Source organism: Hirundo rustica, chromosome 6, assembly GCF_015227805.2.
Source record: "Hirundo rustica isolate bHirRus1 chromosome 6, bHirRus1.pri.v3, whole genome shotgun sequence".
NCBI lineage: Eukaryota > Metazoa > Chordata > Aves > Passeriformes > Hirundinidae > Hirundo > Hirundo rustica.
In genome coordinates this window covers 6,115,257-6,127,321 of record NC_053455.1, presented here as the reverse complement: position 1 = coordinate 6,127,321, position 12,065 = coordinate 6,115,257, and the positions used below count along the sequence as shown (strand labels likewise).

General features: G+C 43.1%; 1 protein-coding gene across 9 annotated transcripts in view; it reads right to left on the bottom strand.

Annotated features, from left to right (window-relative positions):
* Window positions 1–12,065, bottom strand: part of SYT16 (synaptotagmin 16) — a 98,977-nt gene that overhangs the window by 40,970 nt on the left and 45,942 nt on the right. For 7 of the 9 annotated variants that reach the window (XM_040068565.2, XM_040068564.1, XM_040068570.1 and 4 more), the window contains one exon: window positions 8,940–9,119. The gene's annotated coding sequence lies outside the window, so the exon portion shown is untranslated. Of the gene's footprint in view, window positions 1–8,939; window positions 9,120–10,030; window positions 10,083–12,065 lie in introns of all 9 variants that reach the window. The other 2 variants (XM_040068567.2, XM_040068568.2) reach the window with 1 other exon arrangement.

The window sequence follows — 12,065 nt, the reverse complement described above, 5'->3', positions numbered from 1 at the left end:
GCTCTCCCTCTGTCTCAGCAGCAAGATCCACAGCAGCAGCAGCCCTCAGAGGGATGCAGGCATCCAGAAGTGATAGCTAACCAATGGAGACAAAACATATGGGTGTGCTGAAATGAAGTGCTGATCTCTTCTAAAAATCAACAGAACATAGCCTCGTGATATTTGCACGGGGAATAATTAGCTCCTCTCTTTATTAGGTTTTGGAGCTAACACCTGATGGGTCCAACAGAGCTATCCCACTTCTGGGTGCTGTGGCTGGCTGCACCAGGCTCAGGCAAACATCAGACTCTGACACAGGGAGGTTGGTGCCACAAGCATAAAGATGGAGGGAGTTTCCAAGGCAGGATTTTGCTTCAGTAAGAGAAATAAAGCAGTGATCTACAGCCACCTGCAGAGCTTGGACATGGCCACTCAGTCATCTGAAGCAGCTGATAAAACAAACTTTCATATACCAAGCAGTTGCCTGTAGGCTGGGGGAGAACATGACACACACATGTATACACATGTACAACTCTACCCTAGACTGGGACATCTGTCTGGATTGAATCCTAGGAACCCCAACAAGTGGTTTGACTTCAGTTTGTAGACAATGGACAGGTAATGATGTGTATTTCACCAAAAAAAAAAAATCTAAACCTCTTTGCAGTAACACCTGCAACTCACATGTGCAACCTGCAACCTAGTGCCTGCATAATCTCTAGAGGCAAAAGCCATGTCTTTTCCAGGGTGCCTGACTCTGTTTCACCTCTGCTTTGCTTTTCCTACCATGCTCTTACCAAAGACCCCACAGACAGTGATATGGAGATATGCTGAACAACTGGAGCTCAGCTGAATTATAAATGGTTTATTTTTGTTCTTGCAGCAGATGGATAAAATGTGTAACAAGCTGCAGACAAGTTTAGGCGGGCAACGATTTTACAAACTCACCAGAGGATCAAAGGGGGCTGAGCTGTGTTACAGGCTTGCTGTTTCCCAGGAGCTCTCTCCATTAATTAGGAGACACTGCTCTAACAGCGTGTTTATGATATATTTCACAACGTGGCCTTTTCAACATAACGGATTTTTACTTTTGATTTCTCTAGCAGTTTTGACTTGCATTAGAATGAAAAAAAAAAAAAAAACCAAAAAAAAACACCACCTAAAAGAACTGAGGAAAGTATAAAATGTGTGGGAAATAAGAAAAAAAAATCCATTTCTCTTTAAAATTATTCATCAAACAAGAGAGAGGAAAAAAGCAGTTTAGCAAATTTACATCAAGTTTCATCTTCTAAAACCACCCATAAGAATTTTCACATCAAATCACATGCTAAACTCAAAATAGTTAGAGTTTTTGGGTTTTGCTTCCTCTCCTGGAAAATCAGATAGCTAAAAGGATCAATGTTAAGCCTCTCACAGAAACCATCATAACCTTTACTACAATCTATATTCCCTTGTCTTGATAGGATCATTATTCCCAAGTAGCATTCCCATTGAGAGGTGCAATTACTGTATTTCTAAAAAAAGTAGACTATTACCAGAATTTCAAACGTAGCCACAATGCAGAGCTTTGTAATATTACCAAAGTGTCTTTCAATCTTCTTGATAGGTAGATTCCTAAAAAAACTGTCATCAGTGGTGCATTCCTTAATGTTTCTATTATTCAAGATGTTGCAGAGTGTAGGCACAAACTTCCTTTTCTTCAGTCACTTTTTGTGTGGCCCTTGGAAAAGTTTTCTACCAAAATCCTCCCTTACAGGCAGAACACAGGCTGAAAATGGATCATCTCCATATCATATCATATCCATAAAGCAGGAGCTTTATTTGTGTGGATGTTGAAGGAGAGCAGTGTGACTGACCCAGCATGAAGTTCTACTCCAAGTTCAGGGGGAAAAGATAAAACAGGGTGTGAATCTAAGCTGATGCCCAGAACATCAAGGGTCTGTGCAAAAGGTAAGGTCATTCTGCTGTCCACGGATAGGGAAAATAAGGAAGGGTTAGAGAGGTAAGATTTTTTGAGCTTCTGAAAACTGTAATGATCCTGATCCTCCTTTCAGACTAGAACCCAGTTAAAATACATATTTAAAACAGCAGAGAGTAGATTAGAAATGTACTCAGATGAAGGCAGGCAGCAGCAGCACTGGGCCAAGAAATCCTCTATCCTGGTTCTGGGAACAATCTGGACTCTTTGCTCCTCTTGCTGTTGCCAGAATTATATCTAACGAGATGCTTGCAAAGCCCTTGCACTCTCACCAAACATTACTATGATGAAAATGTATTTCCAGCTGAAACTGCCACAGTGCCAAGCCCAGCCTGTGCACTTGAAACTGTTTGGAGGGTTGGAGCCTCGTGCAGAAGTGTTATGAGGTAAGTTCACAGAGAGTACCCAAGGTTCACATCAGCTGTGAACATCACTACTGACCAAACTGCCTTAAGGCAAAAACAAAACAGAAATACAGAACATCTGGTACCTTTTTTGGCCCATTTTGTGCTAAAAAAATGCTATTTATGTGGTTGAGTTTAACACACACAAAAAAAAGGAAGACAGAGGCACTTTCTAAGTGATTATGTGCTCAGTGATAATAGTTTCAGCTGGTGAATCAGAAACTCTGGGGCACTGAAGGAAAAATCTAATGGTTTATTCCAATAAATTAGACACATCTCGTTGGAAACATTCACAGTCTACAAATCAGCACAACAATAAACCCACTGCTGCAGAGCACTGGTCCTGCACGCCCCAGAATGGTGAAGAGAAAACAAAGATGAGCTCAGGCAGACAGCAATGTACCCGGCTGCACGGGGCTCAGCCCACGCACAGGAAGCCTGCAGACTTATTTCTCACTCCCAAATCATCTCACGTCTTTGCAGGCAGCTCACTAGTGATGCTGTGCCAAATTAGTTGTAAAAATTGATACCCAATGGCAAAAGTGGTTTTGATCAGGATATTTAGCCCCATGTTGTCTCCTACTTTCTTTTCATTCCTTTGTTCGTGCTCTCCTTTTGTCAATAACAATGGCAAAAATTACTGATCTTCACTGCTTCAGTGGGATGGGGAGAAGAGGAAAGAGGTAGAAGGAAAAAAAAGAAATTATGCAAATATGACATTTATGGTTCAAAATTGTGGAGCTTTTTTCAAAGAAAACCTAGGTCTCTCAGTAACAGGGTATGTGATGACAAATTCAAGTGGAAAAAAAAAAAAAAAAAGGTGTCCTGAAGGACCAGGACTCAGACATTGTGCTCAGAAGCTCCAACAACAATGGGGCTGAGGAACTGATGGTGATTTCCTATGCTGACCTCTTCATAAGTCTGGTTTTGCCTTATAAGAATTACTGAAATCAGAGATGTGTTCATGTCATGATCACAAGTCCAGGGCAACTAGAAAGCAGAGGATCTGTGAATGCAAGATAGATACTATTGCCATCAAAACATTAATACAAAACCCAGGGGGATTTTCAGGAGAGAGAAAATGGCAACACCTCCCTGGCCATAATATTTGGTTTGGATATTCAGGTGGATATTCAGATTCTGACTTGGCACTGGTGTTAAATCCAGAGTCACTCCACTGAAAGCAGTCACATCCTTCAAATCAAAATAAAGCCCTGTGCATTTAAAGAACTACTTGTTGCCGGAGGCGCAAAAAAGCCCTTAACTGTTCCATGCCAAATGGTTGTACAAAAACGCAGCAATGAATAACTTCATTTATACTTCTCCAGCCGAAGGTTACATAAAGGGCATAAAGAAATTCACAAATCATTGGAGTATTAGAAAAGTGGTGTTAATATAGTGGCAACTGTGCTCTTTCAGGCTGAAAGACTGAGAAACATCTGTAATTACTGGATTAGGGGAACGAAAGAAGAAACCTACAGTCAGAAATTACAGCAAGTTCTCTAATTGAGCTGCTGCCATTCGCTGGCTCACACGAAGACAGAATAGCCAAAAGAAAATCACAAGTTCAAGAGGCTGAAGAAACACCAATTTACACCACCACTCCAACCCACCCACCTGTGCTGTCAAGCTGTTCCCTAGAGCAGATCCCATAGACTCTACCCCGCTTGCAATTGTGCTACCCAGTCTGCAGCAAGTGAACAAACCGGGGTCAATCAGAGCAATTACTTGCATGGAAATCAGCAGTGGGAGAGCATGTCTAGCTGTTTAACAAAATGAAGTTATTTTAGAAACATTCAGAGGAGTCACCCAGTTCCTGTTACTCCTTCCCCCACGCACACACTCCATCCTTAGAGAGCCTGTGGGAATTGCTCTGTGTGGACCACCAAGAGTGCTGCAGACAGCGTTTTTTGGGAGACAAAAACACAGTGGATGATTCCCATCTTCGTGTGCGCACATGGCTGAGCCTGTAGCACCCATCTCCTCTCACCTCCAAGCCCAAGTAAGACTTGGACTAAGTCTCACTTGGACTTAGAGGTTAGATTAAGAAGTTAGACTAAATCTAACCACAAGTCCAGCCAGAGATGCTGGGAGGCTGAGGGGTCCCTGGGAAAACCAGACCTAGACTTGAGGGATTTAAAGGAATTTGAGGCCACAGATGTAAGCAGGCTGATGTCCCTACCAATTTAGGGACTGGTCCCTCAGCTACCCTAATCCTTCATTTAATTCAGCTTGTTGCAAACCAGGGTCTCCTGCATCTAGGGCAGGCATCAGTAGCAGCAATCACACTGTCCCATGGCCAGCCACTCTTCCAATGTGCCTCTACTGAAGCAGTTGAAAGAAAAAGCAATTAAGAAGAACAGCTTCATCTGGGCACTGAGAAACTTCCCTTTCACAAGCTTCTCTCCTTCCTGCCACTGGTTGGTGAAGGAATCTGAACTACAAACCTCAGTTGGGCGACGAAAACAACCTCAGGCTTGCTCTCAATCTGCCTTTGCCAAGGACAAGGGAGCTACTGGCTACTCAGCACCAGAGTTAAAAGGACCAACCACAACAGTATTTCTTTGGAGAAGTACACCCTTGGGTTTTCCACGACTTTTGGAGGAAGCCAGACTGGTGCTGTCACACTCACCCACGTTTCTTATTTCTAAACATGACTCTCTGCGTCTGCTGCATGTGACAATCCCACTCAGCGCATGTGACGGGTCCCCAGGGCGCGCCTGGGCCCAGGGCAGCACTGACAAGGAAAGGCAGCACCCAGGCAGCACTGCTGACACTCCAGCCCTTGGTGAGTGCTAGAGGTGTTGATGCTTTCCTTAAAGCTGTGGGAGATGAGTGTTTTATATAAGAACTGCATCTCTGTTTATTTTAAGTGTGCAGCTAGCCCCAGAGGCTGGAACAGTGGCTGTGCAGAACAGCTTGAGAACATAAACTGAAAGTGCTCTTGAGGCTGATAAAATAGAAGGAAAAATAGAAAAAAAAAAAAAAAAATCTTCCTTCAAACCTTGTCATATTTATGCTGCTTTCACACATCAAAGGTACATCTTTAACAAATGTTCAAGGCAAGGCACAACTGGAATATTTTCATATAAAGCACAGGGTACTAAGCTACAATTTCTTTCCCAGTCTCAACATTATGAAAATATTATAGTGTAGAACACAGAGAACTCTTCACTTTCTCGAGCCACAGCACAGAAGCATATGGGTGGCTACAACTCTTTACCTAAAGGTTGCCCAGCATTGTCACACATACCCCTGTGAAATTCACTTCACCCATGAACTTTTGAAATAAAAATCTCCCCTACGCTAAACACCATGCGTAGGAACATCACCACCCTCCTATTGGTCCCAAAATTCACACTACAGATAGGGACACCAAAATTTCGCAGCATCAAAAGATCTCACATGAGACCTCATTGACTTCTCTCAAACATCTGCTCAAGGGAAGGCCCTCCTTCCTTGTGTGGAGAGATGATTCAAGCAGCAATTTCCCATACACATTCTCCCAGTGCCTGAAAGACCACCAAGGCTGTGAAGAATTACTCCAGCTGAGTCTATTGCATGGCAGTTAATATTTCCCTCAATAAGGAAATCTGCACATGACCTACATAAAGGCTCTACATCACTCTAGAAAGACCAGGAATGCTTCATGCTACCACCTCTTCCTTCTGCACTTTCTTGGGCATAGCCAGCAAGCTTAATATGCTCTGTGCTACCTTCCTAGCAACTATGTGCTTACCAGCTTCCCTGCCTTTGCAGCCTGCTCCGAGCTCTCCCCTGCAGTGCCAAGTGCATCCTAAATACAGGCTGGCTGTGTCAAGATGACCCCCAGCCCTCCCAGTGAAGGGATTCCTGCAGCTGAGTGAGAAGAAACCAGGGCAGCACATCCCTGCTCAAGAGATGGACTCATCATTAGTATCAAAGAACCAGTCAAGAACAAGATCCATAGAGGTCTAAAGTACCAGAAATCTGCCATCCATTTTGTCCCAGTAATTAAGATTCTTTGTCCTAAATTCTCCCAAAACATTTTCAATGAAATCTTCATTTTCACAATGATCTTTTCCTTATCTCCATCCCTCCCCAGAGACACAAACTGTGCAATTAAAATTAAATCAGGAGCAAACCAGCCAGATGTATCCTAGAGCCATGTTGATGGGAACACCTATTTCATTCTGTCACTTGCCTTGTTCTGAGGTCAGGCTCTATACAAGAAAGCAAAAACAACAACAACAACAAAAAAGAGGCTCTGACATTTTACAGTACATTTTCTAAATGTCACCCTGCACACCTGCAAAGTAGACAGACTGGCTCATGTTTCCCTACCAATTCTCTTCTTCATTGGTAGGTAACTCAAAACTCAAAGCTGCATCCAAGGGCAAGAGGAGCAGCTCGTACACTGAACCCATACACTCCAGGCTACAGCTTTCATTCACCTATGCTATTGCCTGTGGGGGTTCATCCTACAGCAAATGTCAAAGTCATGCAAAATGTCCTCTCTCCTGTTTAGATAGATATGCTCTAAGCACTCTGAATTCCAGGTGTGGAGAATCAAAAATCCTTCCCCAGTTTGAGAGCTGGGAAGAGCAACCATGAGTGGGCTGCATGTTAAAGAGCACCAGAGTCCTTGGAATCAAGATCTCCTTGCAACATACACAGCTCAGAAGAAAAAAGCTGAAAAGAGGAAAAGTGAATGCTAACCAACAAACTGCATGTTGCAATCACTCCCCATCCTGCTCCTTCCTAGCCAGCAAAACCAGATTCCCAATTTGAAGCAAACTCTTGCTTGTCAACACTCCTTTTGGGAGAGCTCCCTCACCATGCTGGAAACAGCCTTCCCTGGCTTCCCTGCCCAAGCTCAGCCTCCAGGTTTCTACATTCGCCATATGACACACTGAGGTAGCCCAGGGTTTAATATATTCCCTCATGCTGCTGTCCTTTAAAAGCATTGGCATTTCCTACACACAGATTCCATATTGACTTTACAAGTACCAAGACACCACGGTGAAATTTAAACTAAATATAGAGGTGATATTTTTAAATAACTCTCAGCACTAACTTGCCAAGCCGATTTTATTTGAACGGAAAAAAGCAGACTCCAGCTTTAAGCTTCCATTGTAATTAATGATTACAACACATTCCTCTGCTGTATCAGATTTAGCACCTCATTAATGTATGTGGTATTTTTCTTGCATGGCACAGCTGTAGTTAAAGTTGACTTAGTGTTTCCATTATAAGCCCATGTTTTCAAAGGTTTATCACTCAGACACATGAGATTCAGTCTGAAATGAAAATTGCCACTGAGAGTGTCAGCTGGGAAGCAATTTCTTGTCCTTCAAAATCTGGGAGCAACAAGCACACACAAAAAAGCAAGCCACTATGTTTATTAATAATTCACATTTTAAAAAGCATTGCAAATACATGTTTACATGATAGCCTGTGACAGCTCCATAGAATGTCAACACCCACACGCTCCTGGGAGATGTGTCATCTTAAAAACTGAAATAAAAGCCACACTTTTACACCACTTGATGGGAGGCGAAGAGAAGGGGGGGGGAGAAGACTTAAAAATAATATCGATGAAGGAAACTTATTAAAAAAACCCCATAGTCTTTGTTTAGAAACACTGAAGTTAGGACTTTCAGTAGAGAGGGGCGTGGGTAGGAGTCATTCCAAGTACCATTTGTACTTGTACCTTTTTGGTGCCTGTCCCTGGCTCACTAATGAATTTAGCAAGAATTAGTCCCACTGAGTTCCTACAACAGATGACATCCAAGTCATCAACTGTCCGTGAGTCCTGGAGTCTCAAAGGACGACCAGATCATGTCCTTTACAACAGCTATGCTGAGGCACAAGGCAAAATGAGCAACAAAACAACCTCATATGAGTTCTGTGTTTTGGGTTTGTGTTCTCCTGCCATTAGATTTAAGACTGAACCATTGAGAAGCAGACCTTTCAATTGGGAGGCCTCTTCTCAGCAGATTGTCTCTGTGGTTATACACTTATGACATGCAAATTTACAAATACAGGAAGAAATTACCAAATTCACAGTCTCTAACATTACCAGAATGGATGTATTTTTTGATGGCCAAGAAAAATTAAAAAGTGGTTTTTCTAACATAGTAAAATTCTCAGTTGTTTTGACTCCAGGACTTATGGGTTTACCCAAGACATAACGTTTCCAGAACACAACAAACACACAAAGGAGCGTGTAATAGCTACTACAAGGAAACCAGGACAGGCATGAGCAGGAAGGCACAGTTGTTACTCAGAAACACTCACATTTTGCTCCTCACTGGATAAACAAAACACTCCCACAACAGACAGAGCAGGAACTGTGCTGCTTTCCCCAGGGTTGACTTTCATTTTTCAAGACATTACTCCAGAAAACAAAGATAATGGGAACAGGGTAGCAATTGTATGTCCTTATGATCAAATTTGGGAGGTTATTACCCAAAACCCTACTGTTTTCCACACAAACAACCTGAGAAATGGCAAATGGGGCTGTGTCTGTCCTCACAGAAATCAAAGCCCGCAGAAGACTCTGTACATCAAAGACAGTGTAATACTGTGACACTCACCAAGGCCTTCACGAGCTCTGGGCTTCTCTTTGCAGTTATTTCTTCTCCCTTGTTGTTCCAGGCATGGGAGCCCACCTCTCTGTTCACAGCAGAGCTTCTTGTTGATGAAGAGAAAGAGGACTGTAGGGAGGATAAAGAAGGCTCCAACTGCAGACAAAAATCCAGTGGTGTCAGAAGTAACTAAGAACAGAAAGTCAAAAAAGAAATCATCAGCACGACCAGGAAAAACTGCCTAGGGAAAGATGTGGTTTAAGCACAGCTGTATCCATGGATCTTCTTCCCCATCCTCTTTGCAGAAGAAATAGAACTGAAATCCAGCAGAATTTGGGCTTGGATACAACATCCATTTAACACATTGATCTGGTCTGCTAAGGATGTACATCACACACACTTGGTTCCAATTAAAGTCTTCATTTCTGTCACAGGATGAATTCCAACACAGGAAGGACACCAACTGATTTTAATAAACGTTTGTATTTTGTATGTTCTTTTTGCCGAATTCCACCAGCTCCAGGAGAGCCACTCTCCGTCTGTACTGCAACAAGGACCCAGCCAAGAAAGGATAGTTGGTCTTTAAGGCCCCAACGCCTCCTTTGCAATTTATGTATTTTCTTTAAAACAATCAGATTACACATAATGGTACTCACTAACTTCATTACACTTACTAAGAACCAGTTAATGTGCAGCAAACCATCCTCATTCAACGGCTACTTTACCCTCAAGTAAGAAGTATATTACCATACTACATAATTACCATGATTTTCTGGGAAAAAAAAAAAAAAAAAAAAAAAACCACCACAACCAAAACCAAATCAACCAGCCTCCAGCTCAGGCAATTCAGTTTAGCTCCTTGAGTGTCAGGTTTGGCCACAGGTAATGAGCACAGTGGTTTTGCACCAGCTGATGTCCCAGCCCTGTACATCAACATCCATATGTCAAACTGTAAAGAAACAGTCTGATTTCAATTTATCATGTTCTGCCTGTACCACTGGGTCTGCAACAAACCACAGGCGCCAGCAGAAAGCTTTTAAAGCCATTTCACCTCTCTCACACATATCAAAATGCCAAAACAAGGGACAAACACTACATACATCACTTGATGTGGGTGGCAAGGGCACACGCGTCAAAAACTTTCAGTGTCATCTACAAAAAAAAAAAAAATTGGCTTGTTATTCTTGTAATTACTTCACCAGGAAGGGGTGAAGTTCAGCTGCTCAGCTCAAGTCAAAGACCCCATAAAAATGAAACATCAGCAGCATCAGTGGCACACCAGGGATGCCTGTGATTACAAAGCTGCAGCTCACAGATGAGATGAGCAGGATGGAGGGAAGTAAACAGGGCCAGCCTTGCCTGTGGAACATCCAACAGGGAATTATAAGACTTGACTCAGCAAAAGACTTGGGCTAGAAGAGCTACACTGTCCCCTGTTACAGCCTTGATAGTGGCACCATATGACTGCTCCCAAGGGGATTTAAAAAACTTAAATTAATACAAGCCAACATGTCTCAGCTGGGAAAAAAAAAAAAAAAAAAAAAAAAAAATCACCAATACATGGCAGCAGCCCACATGCAAAACAAACTAGTGGTTGGGATTTAACCCCAAGGGACACGTGTTACACAAACTCTGGAGGTGGCTCTGACCTTCCTCATCACATCCTGAGGAAGGAACAGAAATATGCACTGAATCATAGCAGCTTAAATGACAACAAGGTGAAGGCTACACTTACATTGCTCCATTCTACATGGGCACAGACAGTTCACAGAATCACAGAATTGTTTGGGTTGCAAGGAACTTTAAAGACCATCTAGTTCCAATGCTGCTGATATGATCAGGGACATCTTCCCCTAGGATGCTCAGAGCCCCATCCAACCTTCCAGCACTGTAATTTGGTGCCGTAACTTCCCAAGATAACTTGGCCGGCACATCTGACCCATTTTCCCCTCATACCTCATCCCAGGGAGCAGGGCTGGGGACGTGAGGGCGGCTGTGTGAGACATCGACTCTGGCTATTTTCAGCTGCTGAACTCACCATTGAACGGCTGCTGGAGCCAAGGATAAATCAAAGGAGGTGAGTATAAATCAAAGTAGCCATAAGCCCAGAATATACATGAAAGCCTGGCTGCATACCATAACTGACCTGCCCTGTTCTTGAGCATAGGATAAGCAGGAGATAGTATAATGCTCTACCTTATATATAAAACACATGGGATTACCACATCTCAGCACACAAGAGGATGTGTGCAGCAAGGACACCACTGTTACCATTTGTTTTATTTCATTAAAATCTCAGTGAGCCCAAGGAGACACCAGGGTTTCCCCTTCTCAGACAGGGCACAGACAAGACACCAGTAATTTCAAATATAAATTATTCAAGACATCCTCTGAAAAGCTATGCAATCCCCAGCTAGAGAAAATCCTCAAAGTGCCCCTTTCCCCCAGTAGACCTTCAAGTACCTTGCAAAATCCCAGGAAAAAAAAAGCAGATCTTTGACTGGACAGGCATCCTGAAGGAAAGCTTGGAGATAAATGATCACCTGCTATATATTAGCTCTAAAGTGACTCAGACTAGCATAATAACGTTATTGCCCATAAAATTCTTGTTTCCTGGTCAGATGGAATAAGAAAGTAGTAGCTCAGAGACATAGGACTTGGAACAACTCTTCCAGCTTCCCCTGCTCCTTGGGGCAAAAATATAAGAGGCACCACCTATCAGAGCTCACTAGAGGTCCAGCACCACCTTCCAGGAGGAAGTTTTCAAAGTCAAGTACTAAAAACTGTCCACACAGAGGCAGAGTTTTTGGGAGCACAGGCAAGAAGGGGCTGCACAGACTCTTCCTGTATGGAAAAGACCATCAGCCAGCTGCCAACAAGGCCTCAGATCCCTCACCCCCCTTCACTGCGGGCACCGAGCAGCTCTCCTATTTCTCCCAAAGATAATCTGTCCAAATGCAAGCAGGTGACTGGGGCATCTGCAGCACAAGGCAACACAGCTCATGGATCCTGTCCCACAGCTTTATGCACAAGTTTCTTCTTTTCCGAACCACAATATTTGTGCCAGATACCAGAAGTTTGTGCCACAATGTCTCTGAGGTGGGGCTGAGTTTGCACCTGAGCACTGCCTCACAC